Raw genomic sequence first — 21,359 nt, 5'->3', positions numbered from 1 at the left:
AGCTGAAGCACCACCTACTAAAGTATAATCTCTTAGTCAACAACAGTAAATGAATGTTATCAGATGCTGGGCCTGAATTAATGAGGAGGAATTAGAAGTATAGAAGACTAATCGCTGGAGGCGTGAGGAAGTAATTTACAGAGGTGGGTCCTGTTGATCATTTGTGCTGTGCGGGGGGGGGGGGGGGGGGGGGGATTTGGTCTGCATATATATGGCCCTTGCCCAGTGTATTAGGGTTCTCCCAAGAAGCAGAACCAATAGGATGTGAATAGATAGAAATTTTAAGGAATTGGTTCATGAGATTGTGAGGGCTGGTAAATCCAAAACCTGTAGGGTAGGCCAGCAGGCCAGAGACCCAGGGAAGAGTTGACGTTTGCCACCTTGAGTCTAAAGGCTGTCTGGAGGCATAATTCCTTCTTCCTCAAAGCACCTCTGTCTTTTCTTTCAAGGCCTTCAGTGGATTGGATGAGACCCACCTACATTACAGAGGGTAATCTGCTTAATCAAAGCCTACTGATTTAAAAGTTACTTACATCTCTAAAAATATCTTCACAGCAACATTTAACCTGGTGTTTGACCAAGCAACTGGGTACCATGACCTCGCCAAGTTAAGACATAAAATTAACCACCATATTCAGCATATTGGAACATAGCCACTCAAACATGATTTATGTCAACTGTGTTTGTCATGATTTTTAAAGACCTTTCAAAATAATTACAGTAACTTCATTTTAAAGAAACTTCATCATTATAGGTTTTGATTACATTGTGACTGTGACTATATAATGTTATATGGACTTCTTTCCTTCACTGTTCCCTCTAGGAGAGAGAAAGAGTGATAGGTGGGCAGGTAGATGACACTTATTTTTAAAGATTAAAAATTAATATTTTGAGGATTTGGAGGTATTATTAATGTTATACATTTTAGACATCTTAGAAAATACCAAAAAGTATTTTAAAGTATTTTGAAATCTACCATAATGCCCTTACCCAGAATTAATTACTTCCTGGAAGGACTAAAAAGGTGCTTGATGGCTAAGGTGTGGGTGACTGAAGAGGTTTGGAGGCCAAGGTTACTGAAGATGAAGAAATCCGGAACTGGGAATCTAGCACTGTGGGAAGGAATTGAGTAAGGATAATGGCATACCCAGGAAGATGGCAATCTTGGAAGAGAACTTCAGAAACCCTATCCTTAGTGAATATGGGTAGGGAGTGGGGTGGGAAGACAACCTAAGACATCAAGGAGAGCCAGAAGACAGAAAATGTAAGTAGCTTGAAGGAGGAAGTGATCGGTGTTAAGCAGAAATAATAAAACCTACCCCACAGAGGTTTAGTAGAAGTAAATGAGGCAACCACAGCCAGCATGGCTCAACTCCCTGTCAGGGCACATGCCCAGGGTTTTGGGCTCAATCCCCAGTGGGGGACATGCGGGAAGCAGCTAATCGATGACTCTCTCTCATCATTGATGTTTCTATCTCTCTCCCGTTCTTCCTTCCTCTCTCTGAAATCAATAAAAACATAATTTTTTTTTAAAGTAAATGAGTCAATACTTATATAACACAATACAAAGTATGGTGTATAGTAGATGCTAATAAATATTAGTTTAAGAGACTGAATATACAAATGTGCAATGGCCAGACCATATATAAAAATAAAACTCTGATTTGAAAATCTGTAACAACCAGACCAAGAAACCAATCCATTATCTATGGGAATTAACCCAAGAAGCCAGCCAGCCAGCCTGACTTGTAGAAAGTCTGATAGCTATCTCTAGCAACCAGACCAGGAAGCCAAATAATAACCCTTGTAACAGTTGACCCCAAATGGGCAGGACTTGGTTAATAACTAACAGCTTCCCTAATTTTTGTCCATGCTTCCAACTTAGGACCAACCAGAGAAAGCTAACTATGCACCCCTAACAATCACATGGGATAGTCCACTTCTAGTTAGCAAGCCTACAGCTTCCCCATGCTAATACCTTCAATTAGGGCATACCTGGCACCTTCTCTTCTTTCCACTATGCAACTTTTCCACTCCTCTGCCTGACTTGTGTCTTTGCCAAAAAGTAAATGATGGTGCTGACTCCCTTGCTATACTCTGAATAGGTAGCCCTTGCTTATTTTCTTCAGTTGGTCTTCATTTACTTCCACATGTTCAAGTCTTTAATTTATTTATGCAGGCAGTTACTCAATATTTATTGAGCATCTACTATGTGCCAGACTCCATGCTAGTCCCTGAGAGCAATGAAGTGACCAGATGCTAGTGTCCCTGCCTTCAAGCTGATTATGGTTCAGGGGGAGAAGAAAGATAAATACACAGCAAGCCAACAGCAGCCTGAAAAGAGCTATAATAAGGGGCAAGTAAGCCAGATTTGAAATCAGAGAACACTTCCTAGAATAATGATGTTTCTGTTACCAAAATTCAAGAGGCTTGCAACTTGGGGTATTCTATCCAAGAACCAGGAGTGGTTATCATTAGTTAGTTTTGTTTACTTGCAACAAGTAAAGGAAACAAGGGATTCATATCCAAAGTTGTCTCTCCAAGGGAGACTTAGCCATTTCTTATATACAGTATTTGGTTAATTACATGTTGATTTCTTCTTTGCAGTTGGCTAAACTTATCCTGTTAGATTCCTTTCAAACTCACCAAGTTACAGCTGTGTGTACAAAATACTGTGCTACATTTTAATATTTAGCAAGAATAGCATTTAACGTCTGGCTGGCGTGGCTCAGCAGTTGAGCATCGACCTATGATCCAGGAGACTGAGGTTCGATTCCTGGTCAGGACACATGTGTGGGTTGCGGGCTCAACCCCCAATAGGGGTGTGCATCAGGGAGCCAATCAGTGACTCATCACTGATGTTTTCTATCTCTCTCTCTTCCTTCCTCTCTCTAAAATCAATAAAGATAATACCTAAAAAAAAAAAAAGAATACCATTTAATAAGAACCAACCAGACCTTGAAACCCTTATTCTATTTAACTCTCCACAGGGACCTAAAGGATCAGTACAGTGAAGGGAAGAGGGCTGGAGGAAATATTTGGGAGAGAGGAAAGGGCCAAGGGATAGACACTGAAGGAAGTAAACAAAATAGGATGGTTGGACCTCAGTGTTTGAGCCTAGAGTGGTGAGATATGAAGGCAGAAAGGCAGAGAAAGGTCAGATTTCTTCTAAGCCACAGGAAAGAATTTGGTGTTTGTGCTGAAGCCAACTGTAATGATCAAACATCCACTTGGAAAACATCCCTCAGGCTCCGCATGGAGTGAGGCCTGGAGGGGAACAAAACCTGGAAGCAGGGAGACAAGTTAGGAAAACGAGCAGGTGATGGTGGCGGGATGAGAAGAAAAGTGCATGGGTGAGGAGCCGAGTTAGTGGCTCCTGACCAGGGCAGAGCTGCAGGCTGGGAGGCTGAGGAAGGGGCGAAGAAGCTGGGGCAGATGAGGAGGGAAGAAGTGCAATCACTGAGAAAATGAAAACCAGGACACGGGGCTGGGGGAGATGAGATGAACTCTGGATGGACACAAAGTTCCCTGCGTTGGTCTGGAGGGTAAGAGAAAGGGATGGGTAGAGAGGGAAATCTGGGAGACCGGAATGGTCATCAAAGCCATTTCTGGTCACCCGGGGACGGATGAGCTCACCCAGGGAGCGGTATAAGGAAGAGGGCTGGGGACAGAACTCAGGAAGGTGCCACATCTAACTGGGGAAAGGAAGAGAGGCACCTGTAAGGCAGACCATGAAAGCAGCCAGGGAGGCAGGAGGAAAATCAGCGAGTTGTTGTAAACACACAAACCAAATATTGCTAATGTACCAAGAGAGGGAGTAGCCAAGACACGAAGCCTGGTTTCTCATTCATGGCTCTTCCTTCCCTTCCCCTCCCAGGGAAGGATGCCCCCAGGACGCGGGGAGGGAACTCATTTTCCCAGACGGGTGGAACTGGTCCTGCATTGCCCCATCGCGTTGCCCAAGCTGCGCCACGGAAGCGCCGCGCGGGTGAGTCGTGAGTAACCCTGGGTGGCGAAAGGGCGACGGAGCCGAAGGAGCGGGCGGCCGAGGGCTCGGGCTTCCGCCCCGGCCGGCGAAGGGCTCGACCAGTGTCACGGGAAAGGGGACCTGGGCAGCGAATTCGGGGGCACGGTGAGCACTGACCCAGTATTCCAGTTAGACGCGTATACACGATAGGGGTAGCTATTCAATCCAAGGCCCTGGTTATGAGCGCCCACCCGACAGCAGGTGGAAACAGGTCAAATGTCCTCTCTCTCCACCAGCCCGTGAGTACAAAAGGGGCTACAGGAGGACAAGACCCACATTTCAAAGTCCTGCCACTCCTTAAAGCCTCACCCAGGCAGGCATCCCTCCAAGACCCCGCAAGTCTCCCTGCTCCCTCTCTCTCTCCCCCTCTCTCCCCTCCCGCCCTCTCTCTCCCCCTCTCTCCCCCCTCCCGCCCTCTCTCTCCCCTCTCTTCCCCCTCTCTCTCTCTCTCTCCCCCCTCCCGCCCCCCCCTCTCTCTCCCCCTCTCTCTCCCCCTCTCTCTCCCCCTCTCTCCCCCTCTCTCTCCCCCCTCTCTCTCCCCCCTCTCTCCCCCTCTCTCCCCCTCCCGCCTCTCTCCCCCTCCCGCCCTCTCTCTCCCCCTCTCTCTCCCCCCTCTCTCTCCCCCTCTCTCCCCCTCTCTCTCCCCCCTCTCTCTCCCCCCCTCTCTCCCCTCTCTCCCCCCTCCCGCCCTCTCTCTCCCCCCTCTCTCTCCCCCTCTCTCTCCCCCTCTCTCTCCCCCTCTCTCTCCCCCCTCTCTCTCCCCCTCTCTCCCCCTCTCTCCCCCTCCCGCCCTCTCTCCCCCTCCCGCCCTCTCTCTCCCCTCTCTCTCCCACTCCCTTTCCCCTCCCTTCTACCCTCTCAGCTCACCTCCCTCGCCCTCCCTTTCCCTCCTCTTCCTCCTCTCTTCTTCAGTGCCCCACCCCCCAGCTACCTACAGCTCTGGCCGCCTTCCGCCGTCCAGTGAATCCAGAGATCACCCGTCTCCCCTCCTCACCCCCGCGGTGTCCTTGGTAACGAGGCTGCTTTCTTCTCACTTCACAGTCCTTTGAAACGCTGAGCAGAGCCGGGCTCAGCTTCTCTCCAGGAACTCGGCTCCCCGGAGCCAGCCCCCAGAGCCAGAGCGCGGACCGCGCTCCCCCGCGCACCCCCTGCCCGCCCGCGCGCCCCCCTGCCGAGCGCCCTCTTCCTCCCGCCCGCGCCCCCCTGCCGAGCGCCCTCTGCGTACCGCCAGCCGGGCCTCCCCACGGGCCGAGGACAGGCCAGGGGCTAGGAACTGGGGAGCCAGGGCGGGCAGAAGCTTGACTTTCATTCTTGCTTTGTACTTCCGATTGTGTTACCTTGTAAGAAAGAATACGGGTGATAGGCTTCATTTATTTGTTCATTTGTTTATTTATGTGTTGTTGATCATCCCCAGCAGAGGATACTTTTTCCATTGATTTCCAGAGTGGAAGGGAGGGGGGTTGGGGAGAGATACCGAGAGAAACATCCATGTGAGCCAGAGACACATCCGTTGGTTGCCTCCGCAGGAGCCCCCACCCGGCTGGAGGGGGGGGGCATCACCTGCAACCCAGGTAGGTGCCCTTGACCAGGAATCAAACCTGCCACCCTAAGGAAAAAAATAAACATATGGGACTACGTCAAACTAAAAAGCTTCTGCACAGCAAAAGAAAACAGCCTCAAAATACAAAGGAACCCCGCGGTCTGGGAAAACATATTTGCCAAGGATGAGTCTGATAAGGGGCTAATTCCAAAGTGTACAAAGAACTCATAGCACTCAGCAAGAGGAAGACAAACAACCCAATTAAGAGATGGGCAAAGGACCTGAATAGACACTTCTCCAAAAAGGACATACGGATGGCCAAGAGACACATGAGAAAATGCTCAACGTGGATAATCATCAGAGAGATGCAAATTAAAACCACAATGAGGTGTCACTTCACATCTGTCAGAATGGCACGATCAACAAATCAGCAAAGGACATGTGCTGGCGAGGGTGTGGAGAAAGGGGAACCCTAGTGCACTGCTGGTGGGAATGCAGACTGGGGAAGCCACCATGGAAAGCAGTATGGAGGTTCCTCAAAAAATTAGAAATGGAGCTGCCTTTTGAACCAGTGATTCCACTCCTAGGAATATATCCTAAGAATCCTGAAACATTCATCAGAAAGGATATATGTACCCCGATGTTCATAGCAGCACAGTTCACAGTAGCTAAGAGCTGGAAACAGCCCAAGTGCCCATCAGGGGATGAGTAGGTAAAAAGCTGTGGGACATTTACACCATGAAATACTACACAGCTGTAAAGAAGAAGAATTTCTTACCCTTTGGGACAGTGTGGATGGGCCTGGAGAATATTATGCTAAGTGAAATAAGCCAGGCAGAGAAAGACAAACATCACATGATCTCGCTTATAAGTGGAATCTAAAGAACTTAATAAACTGATGAACAGAAATGATTCAATGACATGGAAGCATAGATCAGACTAACAGAATGTCAGAGGGATGGAGGAGGGCGGGTGGGTGGAGGGGGAGAGAGTAACCAAAGAATTTATATGCATATATGCACAAGCCAAGGACATGGACAATGGTGGGGAGAGGGACTGGGGAGGGGGAAGGAACGGGGTGGAACGAGTCATTGGGGAGAAAAAGGGACATCTGTAATATTTTAAACAATAATAAAATTTTTAAAAAAATACTGATTAAAAAAAAAACAAAAAAAAACCCTGCGACCCTTAGGTGCGCTATTCAACGGTCTAACCACTGAGCTACACCGGCCAGGGCGTCCCCTTGATTTTTAAACAATGAAATCTAAATGAGAAGTCTGCCAAGGACACAGAACCAGCTGCTAAACTGTGAGGAACGCCAAAAGCCCAGCACCGGGCTGTGCCCTCCGCAGGGGTGCCAGGGCCCACCTCACGCCCTGCGCGCGTTTCTCTGCCTCCTGAGGGGCTGAGGCGAAAGCCGTGAACTCAGCCTGGATCCCGCCTCCGCGCCGGCTCGAGAGGCTGCGGGGGCGCGGCCCCGCACGGCCGGGAGAAGCCAGGGCGGGATTTTCCCAGGCCGGGGCTCGGGGGAGGCGCGCTCCGCCCCAGACCTTTGATTTCCCCGGTTCCTTGGGTTCGCGCCCGCGCCCTGGAGGCCCCGGCTGGTGGCCTGGAACGCGGCCCAGAGGATGCGGTGGACCCGCCCTTCCCGAGTCGCCTCTGTTCTCAGCGTCTCGCACGACAGCAGATTCGGGAGGCGGAAACTGAGCCTGGAAATAAGTGTCCCGCGTGGGCGCTGTGGGTGAGGTCCCTGTGCGGCTGCGCGTCGGTCTCCCACCACCCCTGGGGCCAGGGTGGCCTTTGGTGTTTCAAAAGCTCACACAGCTGAACCGAAAAGACAGGTGGATGAATCACTGACGGATGGGCCCGTCCAGCCCTTCGTGCGCGCACTATTTCTCCAGCGCCTCCTAAGCGTTTGGGAGGAATCCGTGAACAAGGTCACGATCCCGGCGCTCGCAGACCTGGAGTAGGAGGTGGTTGGAGAGAAAATAATAAACTTGTAAGATCATATATTGATGTTTAGCCATAAGTAATTTAAACCACCTCCCCCCACACACTATTAAAAGCAAAATTTCTTTGACAAATTTCTCTCCAGCATGCACCAAGGGAACCAGCAAGTGGCAAAAGTATGCTGATGCAGGGAGAGTGTGCTGCTGGGAAACAATGCCTACATAAGCAGCAATTTTTTTTTTTTTCATTCATGAAACATCATTCATCTTAATCATTGGAGCTTCTCAGAATTTCCTAAGTGCCCCTCCCCTTTTTTAGCAGCTAATTTTTGAAAAGTAAGAAAGAATGGCAGTTTCATATCATGAGGTCATAAAAACACGTTTGCCCTTTTGTTTAATTTAACAGCCAGGTCCTGGCAAGATAGTGGAGATGCCTGATGCGGTGACCAGCTGTCCGAAGAAAAAGCACACATTTGAAAGGTAAAGGGATACACGAATGCCCTAAATGGAAATAGCAAGATTTAATGCCCAAAATGTCCAGTTAATGGGGAAATGTGAAGTAATGACAAAAGGGACCAAACCAGAGCACCAAAGGACAAGACTGACTCCAAACAAGCCCTTGCCAGTCATTTTTCTTAAGCTGCAAAGCAGAATAGTTTGCTCTGTGCTTAGTTGGAGGATAATTTTTTTGGTAATTTCACACCACCTGCTCATTGATGTGGCACCCCATGCAAGGCCTACATTCACATGCAGGATCATATGCAGACGAAACAACACACCATGATTTATGTGTGCACAGAGTCAAGTTCAGAAAAATTTCTATTGAAACTACTAAAACTACCAAGTCTTACTAGACTCAGTACTCTCTTTTTATAACAAATACTTTGTAAAACCCCTTTACTATCTTGAAATAAAATTTATAGAGAATATAATCTACCCACATACATATTTGCACAAACTATATATAGATACAGAAATAGATATCGCTATAATATTGGTTGATGCCTCCCAGCCAAAGACCCTCAGGAACCCTTGTGGTTGAACAAGTTAAATTTCTTGCTCGTGGCAAAGAGGAAGAACACACACCAGGGGGAAATGTGGTAGAAAGGACTTCAGAATTTAGGTTTGTGTTAGGTGACTTTGGGAAGAGTTTATGGAAGCAGTCCTTTGCTTTCAAATGGATGCTGTCAAGAAGTGGGAATTGCTCTATAACTGGTTATTCTAATAAATGTCACCCAGAAGGGCAGACTGGAGCAAGGCTAAAGCTGGCTTTGTAAAGGAGAGGCAGTCACTTGTATTAGCCAAGATGGGGAGATGTTTAGTCATTTCTGAGGTTTAGTGCTTGTTCACATGTTGTCTTGTTTGGACATGATTACAGAGTGTTCTTGTTTTTATCTAGCCCCATCAAGATCACAGAGTAGCCTTGCCTGATGATAGTGGTGTTCGGTGAAACTGTTTATGCGCAACGGAAGGACACTATGCCAAGCAGTAAGTGCCAGGCCGGTCCTCGGGTGTCAGGGACTGTTTTTCTCCTACTTATATTCTAGCTGAAATAAAAAGGAGAGATAAAAATTACTGATAACAAAATGATATACATTTCCAGGTGTAAGTGTTCCAGCATAACTAAACTAGACTATATAATAGAATGAGATGGTTCCACCTCCTTATATAGTCAGTTTGGATTTTAATATAAGAATATTGAAAGTGTTTCCTTACAATAAATACAGAAGAATGAAAGAGAGAGAAGTTCCAGTTAACACCAGAATTAAAATTTGTTTTAAGCCTCTATCAGGGCATATGCCTGGGGTTGTGGGCTCAATCCCCTGTAGAAGGCATGCAGAAGGCAGCCAATGGATGTTTCACTCTCTCCCTCTCCCTCCGTCTCTCTAAAAATCAACTAAAAAAATTTTTTTAACTTAAAAAAAATTGTGTTAAGATATATAATAACACACCATGCTTATTTGCATATGTTAAGAGAAAGAAGAGATAACCTTACTGGAAACAGGAATAACATGTTAAGCAAATTATAAGATGTCAAAAAAAAAGAGAGAATGTAAGGAAGAATGATATTCTCAGAATAGCATTGGTCTTATTTCTAAGACTAGGGATGAATGAATTTCTTCTGTATGACATAGAACAAGGTAGTGATGAAATATCTCAGAGATCACATCTCCTGTCCTGAACTTTCAATACTCATTCAAGACGTGCATTCCAGTACCTAAAAAGACCTTGTAGACCCAATATGATAAACCCCAAGATAAGGCATATTTTAATGCAATGAGATTTGCTCCAGGCCTCTGACCAGCCCTGGTTCCCAAATCTGAGTGCAACTGAGAAAGACTAACAGGATAACGCCCTACAGAGCAGGTACTGTAATTAGAGATAATGGTTGGGATGTGCGGAGTTCCCCGTGCCCTGAAAGCTAACCAATGTCATCACCTTGGCCTACACACACACACACACACACACACAACAAATGGAGAGAGAGGATCTCCATAATTGCATGGAGGGTGTTTGATTGAATGTGTGTGGTCATGTTTATATGGGAACCCCAGGCAACACTGCTGCAGGCTTTAAACAGTGCAGGCCAGTATTGGGGGGATAATCAGGGCTGGAGAGGACAGGTTGGATGTAACTGAACTGGAACTTGCTCAGTTGGATAGGTGGATAGTTGTGTACAACATGCTTCAATATACTTATCTTTGTGCCTTTTCTTGGAAAAAAGATTTTTTCATTCATTTATTTATTTAAAAATATTTACAGTTCACTGTGATTTGCCTGATTATACACATTGGGATAAATCCTTCCTGAATCTCAGCTTCCACTCTATAAAATGGGGGCAATTATACCCTCCGAGGTTGTTGTGAGGACTAGATGAGATTTCATGAATACACAGTGCCTAGCACAGGACATGGGATGCAGCAAGCAGGCCCTAAATGTTCGCCTTTGAAACCCACAAAGGAACTCACCTTCCTGCCTCTCAGCAGTGGAGGGCAGACGGTGGGGGGTAATTGATGACTTGAGGGGGATGGCTCCTCCCACTCACCTCCTCCTAGGGTGCAGCCCCCCCTAACTCTGGCACCACACCTCCACCGCCCATGGTACTAGCTGCCCAGCCCACTCTCCTGCCTCTACCCCACTGGATTGACTCTAGAAAAAAGTTTTTTAATAACATCACAAAAATGCAACCCCACATTTTATGTGATTGAGTTTTGAACTCCATATATTTTATTGTGGCCTGGGGTTATTTTATTTCATCTGGTGGTGGAGAATAGAGGCTGGATCGGAAGAGAATACAAGAAATCTTAGAGAAGTTAGGCCTTCAAAGGTGGACCACATGGACTGTATCAGAGTAACAGTGAAAATCCTAAAAAAACAGCAAGAAATTAAAAATTAAAATAATACACTTATCACAAAATGTTTTTCTTTGCATTGTGCTGAACATCTGGTGCTAATTTTTTTAATGGTCTACAAACCTTTTAAATGGCCAGCAAATTATAGCTGAGGCTCTCACTCTGTGGTGCAGGCAATGACATTGGAAAAGGGAATTCTACTTTCTATGAAATCGCTCTTAAGGGCTTCAAATACTGTCAATGCCTTTATAGCCCTTGTCAGTGATTTTGAAAATAAATGTCCACTGTGACTTTTTTCATTCCTTAACCTTATCCATGTGAGCAGAGAGCTTTCTTATCCCACAGGGGACTCTAGTAATGACAATTTGCTTGCCTGATCTCATTACAGCCGAAACTCAACAGCTTTCACCATCTCATCAATTTTTCTTAAAATGGTATCATCAGAACTCAGTGGAATAAAAAATCATTTTGGTGGATTTTTTTCCCGTAATTGGAGTTTTTTCTACAATGTGTCACTTACTCTATTTTGCAAGCACTTATACTATTTCAGAAGAAAACAGCAACAACTTTTCCTTCTACTCAAAGATTTTTATTTATTTTATTTATTTTTTATTTTTTTAATTAGATTTTTTTAACATTAAGTGAGAATTTTAGTCTTCAAACTTTTTTAGTTTGAAAAACTAGTTAGATTTAGTTTTAAATCTCAGAAGTATGATATGCTGTCAACTTTATAAATGTGTTCTTTTGTAAAAATCTCCACTTTATCTTGATGGGTGGCTGTTTATTTAAAAAGAACTGCAGAATTGGCATGGTGGCTACTGTTCACATGTAGGCAGATATAAAACCAAATTTTCAATGTTCAACAGAATGTTGTTGACTCTTTTCCTTTGCATTTGACAGTGTCATACAGCCTAAATCAGAATATTTCTATGTAAATGCAGAATCACCATGAAGATGACAGTTAAAATACAGAGCAATTTAGTTCACCCAATAATACAAGACAATTTCTATCAGTGACTTTTCAAACTGGTGAACTCTTAGTAAAGTTTTAAATAAAACAGTACAATCTTTCCTTGATATATGCTTCCTAGGAAATTTGGTACTTACTAAACCTTGCCAAAAAAAAAAAATCCCAACAACTATGTGTTCATTTGTAAAATGGAATTACAGTAGTCGCCTCTTGCCCCATCCTTGGTTTTTCTTTCCACAGTTTCAGTTAACTACAGTCAACCTTGGTCTAGACATATTAAATGGAAAATTCCAGAAATTAATAACTTGTAAGTTTTAAATTACACACCGTTCTGAGTACCGTGATGAAATCTTGAGCCATCCCGCTCTGATCCACCCGGGACGCGAATCATCCCTTTGTCCAGTGTGTCCGTGCTGTGATGCTCCCTGCCACTAATCACAGAGTTATCTGGAGCAGCGATTTTCAACCGGCATGCCTCGGAAAGGCACACTGTGGGCCGCAAGGATTTGTAAAACATGCCATACCTGACTATTTAGTCAGGGGCGCTGACCTCTTTCCCCTTAGATTGTCAAATAAAAAAATGACAACAGCCATCACAACAATAGCCAGATGGCGTGAATGAATCCAAATTACATCTATTTTTTTTGTCAGATCAGCAAAAAATATGATCCTTTTTTGTTTGTTTTGGTGTGCCACAGATTTTTAGAAATTAGTTTCTGTGTGCCATGAGATGAAATAGTTGAAAATTGCTGATCTGGAGTTATATTTGAGGTCTCACACATTATCACAGGGTCCCTGAAAAGTCCCCTGGACCTGCCCATTAGTCTTGGTTATCAAAGAGAGAGAGAAACCACATTCACACTGCAGTATATTGTTGTGATTGCTCTGTTTTATTATTAATTATTGTAGTTAATCTCTTACTGTGCCTAATTTAGAAATTAAACTTTATCATATGTATGTACATAGAGGAAAAAACATAATATATATAGGGTTCAGTCCTATTTGTGGCTTCAGGCATCCTCTGGAGATAGTGGAATGAATCCCCTGGGAACTACTGTAGTTCTGGGTTCAAATAACTATGAGCAGATTTTTCACTTACATAATTCTAGGTTCAATTAGATTCTAGAATTGGATCATTATAAACCGGTTTTTCACTTGTACTTGGAATCCCTGAGGAACATAAAAGAAATATTTTATTCTGTCAGTTTGGCCCCACTAAATGCCAGCACTAATGCTTATTTATTATGAAAACAAAACAAAACAAAACAAAAACAACAACAAATTTCCCAAATACCCCTGGGAGCAGTATGGTCCTGCAGAGAACCATTAATTTTTATGAAGCAACAATCACACATCTGTCGTTTACAATCTAAGTTACACCTGATTAAATAAAAATATAGTCACACAAACATAATCAGGGCCATTTAAAAACCTTTCTGAGGCTCAGGCCCTTACTTGGAGGCCCTGCCTTAATTACATCAAGCATATTAAAGTGCACCCTTACCCTACAGTAAATATACTAACTAATAGTCAGACCTGCCATGTGCCAGGCCCGTTTTAAGTATTTCACAACACCCTCTGAAGTAGGTGCTATTATGGTTCCTATTTTATAGATGAAGAACAGGCACAGAGAGGTTCAGTGACTTGCCCAAAACCACACAGCCAGTAAGTGCTGAAGCCATAATACAAAGCTAAGCACTCTGATGTCGACATACTATGGCCTGTATAACTCTTGTAGAGTTTATACTTAAGAACCATTTAAGATATCATTTATGAGTTAGTTGAGTTGCAGAGGACTTAACCTTTGTCAATTCCAGTTGTGGAGTTTCTGTTTTGTATGTTGAACAGATTATTTAATTTGAGGTCTCAAACATTAGTGTAAGGCACATGAAAGGCCCCCATGCCCCTAGTACCAAGCCTGCACTCTCTGAATCCTACATGCAATCAACTTCTCTCTCCTTCTGCTTGTCAGTATGTGTGCTTGTGTGTAAACGATGACAATGGTTAGCTTCTAGGACACTGTGACCCATGCAGTCATCATCTCTAATAGCACCCACCCTGTAGTATGTGTTATTATCTCAATTTATAGATGAGGAAACTGGTGTCAGGATGATTAAGTGACTTACCCAATGTTACACATAAGAAATGACAGCTAATTCAATCCTGGTCCTTTTGGCTTCAAAGCCTCTGCCCCTCCCCTGCCTCCAGTGGATTCAGGTTTGTTCCTTTGGAATATTCCTGTCTCTTTGCCTAATGCTCCTTCGCCAGTAATGAAACTTTGGGAGGTTTCTAATTGTCCTGCCACCCAGTTCCCACCTGTGCTCTAGCTCAGCCTTGTCCGTTGAGTGGCTCCCTGAGGTCCTCTCCCATCACTTTCCCAATTCCAGGCTCTGAAGACTCAGCAGTGACGCAAATAATTCAAAGCCTGTCCTGCCCCACCCACTGGGTGGTACCTCTCCAGTCAGAGATTTATCTGATCTAGTTGGGCCCATACAGTGGAGCGTCACTCAGTAGAGTCACGGTAGCCTGGTGCTCTGGAGATATAGTCACAAACCTACATCACAGAGAGTAGGTGTGTAGAATGCTTGTAACCAGTCATGTCTTTGTGGGAAACAGTGCAGTAAGTATCATGGCTGATTTTTCTTCGAGTTGTTTCTATGATGATAGGAGTCAGAATAGGAGTGATGATAGGACTCAGGAATTTCTGTGTTGACTGAGAGGGGAATGAGGGAGTCCTGTGGGATGCTGGAAATGTTCTCTCTTGATCTGGGGAGTGATCATATGGGTTCATACATACGCAAAAATTTGTCAAGCAGTACCCTTAAGATTAAAGTCCTTAATTGCTTGTAAATTATACCTCAATTAAAAAGTACCAAAAAAAATATTATGTGTTTTTCCTTTCCCCAAGAGTATTAGGAGTGGGTAGGAATATTTTCACCTTGCTGACCTCTTTTCCTGAATTCCTGGGTCCCTTTTCTTCCTTCCGGTGCCTGAACACTTTCCATCTGGAAGCTTGGTTTGGAGCTGAGAGCTACCAAGTGGAATTAAAATACTCTTAATTAAAGAACTCCAGGTTCTATGTTTCATGTGCCAGTTATCAAGTTATAGCTTCTCAGCTCCAAGTCTGTTGTTCTGTGATAATGGAGCTGGACCCTAAAATATTTCTCCTTTGCAAATGTTAAGCCCCTCAGCAGTGGCCCCTGGGAGAAAGCTGGGAGATGGAAGGGCTAGCCTTCCAGGTTCCAATGTGTTCCCTTGGACAGCCTCCTGAGATTTCTGCAGCCTGGGCCAGCTGCATACACAGATTTTTGTAGCACCCAGCAGCCAACAGCACCGGTACCTCTCCATGGGCAGCTCCCCACCCCACCCCCGTACCCTAGAGAACTGTTTCTCAGTGAGTCCTGCTGGCGCAGCACCTAGGCAGACCTCACTAGCCAGTGAGCCTTCTCTGCCTCTCCTCATTCTTCGATGAGGCCTGGACCTCAGGCTTGCAGAGGAAGACCCTCTTGCAGACTCGTTCCCTCTTTGGGAGCTCCACCCCAGCTCTGGGGTAGTGGTTGCTCCCTATATCCACTGCTCTTATGTTTATTCAAGTTTTCTCCACCAATTACTAGCCAACTTTGCTTTATCCCAATCCCCTGTTAGAGTTAATAATTCTTTATATTAAACTTTCCCTGTTCAAGTCACTGTGTGGTTTCTGTCTCCTGGTTGGACCCTGACTGATACATCTCCCTTGTGGGGTTTAGGTGTATGGAGTTTGCAAATAGAAGTAGCAACTGTCTGAGGAACGGTGGCCTGAGGTATAGTCTCTGCTACCAAATTGCTGTGATCCTGGGTGTCTTAATCTGTCTGGACTGCTATAACAAAATACCATAAACTGGGTGGCTTAAACAGCAAACATTTATTTCTCCCAGTTCTGGAGGCTGGAGGTCTGAGCCCAGGGTGCCAGCATGGTCCTCTTCCTAGTTTACAGACAGATGTCAATCCGTTGTGCCCTCATCTGGCAGAGAGAGGGCAAGAGAGCTCTCTGGGGTCTCTTTTATAAGGGCACTAATCCCATTCCTGAGAGCTCCACCCTCATGATCTAATTACCTCCCAAAGGCCCCACTTCTGAATACCATCACATTGGGGATTAGGATTTCAGCATATGAGTTTTAGAGAGGATACACACTTTCAGCCTACACATTGGGAAAGTCCCTTTTTCTCTCTGGCCTCAGTTTCTCTTGGAGTAAAATGGGGAATGTGTCCCCTTATTCTCTTCTAACTTCACAGAGATGCTGTGAGAAAAAAGTGAAAGTGCTGTGAGCTCCTCCATAGAAAGGTGCTGCTAACATTCCTTGAGCTCTTTGTTGTCACTATAACCATAATGATAGCATTACCTTAAACACCCAAAAGCCCAGTATCACTGGTTCATAAAATTGTCCTGTAAACTGAGGCTTCTGCATGAATCACCATGCCTCCCACTGCAGGGAGGGAGGAAATGGGTGGAGGAATGCAAGGAGGCCTAGAGGTTTGTCGAGGTGAGCAAGGGTAGCTCAACCTCTGGGAGGTTCAAGGCAAGGTCAGATTTTAATATCCACCCTCTGTCTTACGCCCTCAAATTAAGCTAATAATAAGGGTTTCATTAGCATCAAATTGTGGTACTGCTCCCCAGCACACATCTGACAGTGACCAGTGCTGAAATGTGATGCTTTCATGCAGGATTTCTGCACAGTACAACTCCAGGTGGTGCCATGAAAATCATGGTTTGCAAATGACACTTCCTAGTGTTGTGCAGTGTTCAGCCTGTGAAGCCATAGGCAATAGCCCTGCCCAGGTGACTGAGCCTGAAGCCCTGGCCTAAGTCCCCTGTGGGCCATCTTCTCCAAGGTCCTGAAGAGAAGACCCTCCAAGCAAATATATGACACAGAGAACTTGGGCCAAGCCTCCAGCAGCAACAGAACAATCATATGGATTTCTATCTTACTGTCCTTTGCCACATGAAGGGCAGAGTACACCTTCTCTGATTTCTTTCTCTGCCCGTAGTTCTTCCACCAGCACAGCCATTTTAAGGCTTACAAAATTCCCTACCTACTAGCATGATGTATCACACATCATTACTCCAGAACAAGGAACCCATCTTATGGCAAAGGAAGCGTGAAATGGACATATGATCACCAGATCTACCGATCTTATTGTGTTCTTCAGTACCCAGAAACAAACAGCCTAAGAGAACATTGGAATGGCCTGTTAAAGTCTCATTTGAGGTATGAGCTTGGAGACAACACCCTGTGGGGTTGAGGTGCATCCTCTAAGATGAGGTATAGGCACTGGCCAATGCGTGGTAGACAGTGTTATTTCTTCCGTTGTTGTTTGACATGGGTCCAGGAACCAAGAAGTAGAATTGACCCTTCCCATCATTACTCCCAGGGGCCCACTTCAGACTTTATGCTTCCTGTATCAACGGCCTTATCCCCAGTTGTATTAGAAGACCCAGTTCCTTTAGTGGAGGCAGGGGGAGGAGAGAACATCTAACATTAGGGGTCTAATGAAGCTATACCTACTACCTGGACTCTTTAGAATCCTATGCCAGTGGACCAATAAGCAAAGATTACTGTCTGGGAGTGATAATTGATTCTGATTGCCATGAAGAGCTAGAGTTGCTATGTGATGGGGGCACAAAGGACTTCGACTGAAACTTAGAGGTCCCATGCCCGGTGACAATGGTGAGCAGGCAACTACTGCAAACACTGTTCAACAAAGGTAAGGTAGCTAAGGCTCAGATCCATTGGGATGAAGGTCTCCCCACCAGGCAACAAAGCCACACCAATCAAAGTACTGGCTGATGAAGAGGAAAATCTATAATGGTGTTGGGAGAAGGAGATGATAAATGCCAATTTCAGCTCTGGGACAGCTGCAGCATGAGGACCATAGCTTGTTCTACTAACACTCTTGTATTACATTCTTGCAGAGGTTGTAGCTGACCACCTTCTTGATTGGAACTCTGTGGTGGACTGGACTTGGTAGGAGGCAAGAACAAATCTGAGTGATATGAGCCCTCTTTTTTTTTTTTTTTTTATATATTTGTATTGATTTCAGAGAGAGGAAAGGAGAGGGAGAGAGAGAGATAGAAACACCAATGATGAGAGAGTCATTGATCGGCTGCCTCCTGCACACCCCTGACTGGGGAATGAGCCCGCAACCTGGGCATGTGCCCTGACCGGGAATCGAACCCAGATCGCCTGGATCCTAGGTCAACACTCAACCACTGAGCCATGCCCAGCCAGGCGTACCACTTCAAATCCTCTTGTGTACCACTTCAAATCTTCTTAGCCACACCTCTCACTCCAGCACTGCTTTAGCAACCAGTTTTGCACAGACTTCAACCAATTCTTTGCCTGTTCAACCTGACAATGCCTTGCCTTGGGCCCTGTGCTATATAAGTCTAGTTCTGTTCTTGATGCTGTTTGCATTTATATACATTATGTGCAACCCAAAGTACAGGGGGATTTAAGGCTTATGGTGCTACTCTTAGAGTCTGAGGCTTAGATCAATGGGGGATATGAGACAAAGGGTAAATTCTTCCTCTTTCATCCCTCAAGCAGAGGGCTCTGAGATGCATTCATGAGGCTTATCAGAAAGTCTTCCAGTCTGAGGACCAGTCATGTATAGCAGTGGTCAACTCACAAACACATCCTTCCATCTGGTTTCACTTCCTTGTTCTTCACTCTTGTTCCCTGAGAAACTGCCCCATGAAAGCTCTTATCTCAGTCTCTGCTTTGGAGGAAACCAAGATAAGATGCATGGCCACACCTAATAACTGCAAAGAATGTCACTGGGCAGTTATGTGTCCAGTTTTTCTTACTAAGGAAGAAGGAGGGAGCAGGTTTTGGTGGCCAGCTAGCAGTCTCTGCTTCAGTAGGGAAGTGTGAAAATGATGCTCCACCTAAAGAAGTAAAAATAATAAAAGTTCTGATGCTTAAGTGGATAAGTAGTAAAACTACCCTTGTCCTAAGAGGAGAAAACATTTCTTTGGCCATGCCAGCAAGAGTGGAGAGAAAGGAGGAGGAGTCTAAGAAACAGGTGGCTAGAATGTGACCACATGTAGTGAACAGGAAGAAAAGGATGAGCTATTAAAGGAGAAAAACATAAGAGGCCTGGGGGGGGGGGGGCAGGTGAACTGGGATTCAAATCCTGGCTATTCAGGTTGCATGTCCTATAGTGTTATCTTTTTCCTACACTGCTCAAATTTTGGAAACTGGGGAGATAATTTTCTACTATTTGGGTGATGGGGAAGGGAAGCTGAAGTAAACACAGGTGGAGAAGTATGATGTATGCCCAAGACCCCGCATGGACACTCAGGGGATTTGACCCAGATACTCTATGACAAGAGAAGAAGGCAAGAATCCTAGCTTCATGTAAAGAATACATGGACTTGGCATTCAGCTAGAGGACATGCTTCAAATGTGTTCTAAGAACCAGACAGAGATGGGTCATGGGCAAGGTAGGACAAGAGCCAGGGAGACCACTAGGTCAGTGAGGAAAGAGACATTTGTGTCATGCAATGTACTAAAACTTCACATTTATTATCACATTTAAGCCCCACAACCAATGAGGCACAGGTAAGGCATTGTTAATCCCATTTAGGTTCAGAGAGAGAAAGAATGACCTGCCTGAGATCACACAGGTGATCTCTAACATAACATGCAATATCTCTGAGAGTGGTGCACACTGGCCTGAAGCCATAAGAAAGAATTTGCAGCACCGCATAGAATGTGTTTTCCTCAAACAAGAGTCCAGGTTTCTGCCCTGGCGGGTGTGGCTCAGTTGGTTGAGCATTGTTCCATGCACCAAGAGGTGGCTGGTTTGATTCCTGGTCAGGCACAAGCCCGGGGTTTCAGGTTCGATCCCCAGCAGGGGGCATGCAGGAGGCAGCCGATCCATGTTTCTTTCTCATTGCTGTTTCTCTCTCTCTCCCCCCCTTCCTCTCTCTCTCTCTCTAAAAATCAATAAAAACATATTTTTTCTAAGAAAGAGTCCAGGTGCCTGGCCAGTGTGGCTCAGTGGTTGAATATTGACCCATGCAACAAGAGGTCACCAGTTCAATTCCTGGGCAGGGCACATGCCTGGATTTCGGGCTCTATCCCCAGCAGGAGGCATGCAGGAGGCAGCCCATCCATGTTGATGTTTCTCCTTCATGGATGTTTCTATCTCTCTCTCCCTCTCCTTTCCTCTCTCTCTAAAAAAATATCAATAAAAACATATATTTTTAAAAAAATAGAATCCAGGTCCCAGGGTGCCCTGAGAGGTTCTGAACTAATGTGGAGCTAATGCACAATCAGACCAGGGCCACAGGAGAGCTCTGACCTTTGTCTCAGAGAAAGACTTGAGATGTAGGTCCTTTCAGCTCAAGGAGAGATCCAGGAGTGCTGACTCACGTGGTCTAATATCCAAGCTAAACACTATGAGGAAAAGGCTCAGCTCAGCTAAGACTATAACTACAGGAGGATAAGGAGTCTGTGCTGAGATCCCAGCCATGCCTTTGCCTTAGTGTTTTCTCAATGTGTTTGAGCCTCCTTTTGTCCATGAGTTCTGTAATATCTACAGAGCTGGGGCTTTAATGGGTGGTCTTTGAGGAAAGGGAAAAAGCCAGACACAATTCTCTAAATATCTGATAAAACAAATGAACACACACACACAAACTAACATGGATATAGAAATCTGAACAACACAATAAAAAACTTGAGTTAATTGGTGTATATAGAACACTACACCCAACGACAGAATACATATTATTTTCAAGTACACATGAGATTTACTAAAATTGACCACATACTAGGCCATAACAGATGTTTCAAAAAATTTCAAAGGATTTAAGTCATTCAGAATATTCAGAGTATAATTCTTTAACATAGTGAAATTAAGCTGAAAATATCAATAACAAAAAAAATAACTAAAATATTTCTAATTGGCTCAAAATTAAACAATATACTTTTAAATAATCCATGGTTCAAAAAAATAAATACATCAGACATTATAAAATATTTCAAACTGAATAATAATGAAGACATAACATATCAAAATTTATGTAATGCAGCTAATGCAGTGCTTAGAGGCAAATGTGTCGTCTGAAATGCATAAATTAGGAAAAAAGAAAGGCTAAAAATCAATAATCTAAAATAATCTGTTTCTGTCTCAAAAACTAGTAAAAACAGCTAAATAAAAGAGAAAAGAGAAAATAAGAGCAGAAATCAATGAAACAGTAAAAGAGGAAAAATCAGCAAAGCCAAGAGTTGATTAAATGAAAAGAGTAATAAACCCCTGGTAAGACTGATCAAGAAAAAAGAAAGAAAAAACATACACACAAAAATACCAATGCCAGGAATAAGAATATCTCTGTGTGAGATCCTACAAAAATTAAGAGATAATAAGAGAATATTGTAAACAACTTTATACCAAAATAGGTTGCAATTTGGATAAATTGGACAACTTCTTCACAAAACTTACCAAAACTGAAAGAATAAATCTTTAAAGTGTGGTA

The sequence above is a fragment of the Miniopterus schreibersii genome, assembly GCF_964146895.1.
Source record: "Miniopterus schreibersii genome assembly, chromosome: 5".
In the NCBI taxonomy this organism is placed as follows: domain Eukaryota; kingdom Metazoa; phylum Chordata; class Mammalia; order Chiroptera; family Miniopteridae; genus Miniopterus; species Miniopterus schreibersii.
Note: the sequence above shows the minus strand (reverse complement) of the source record.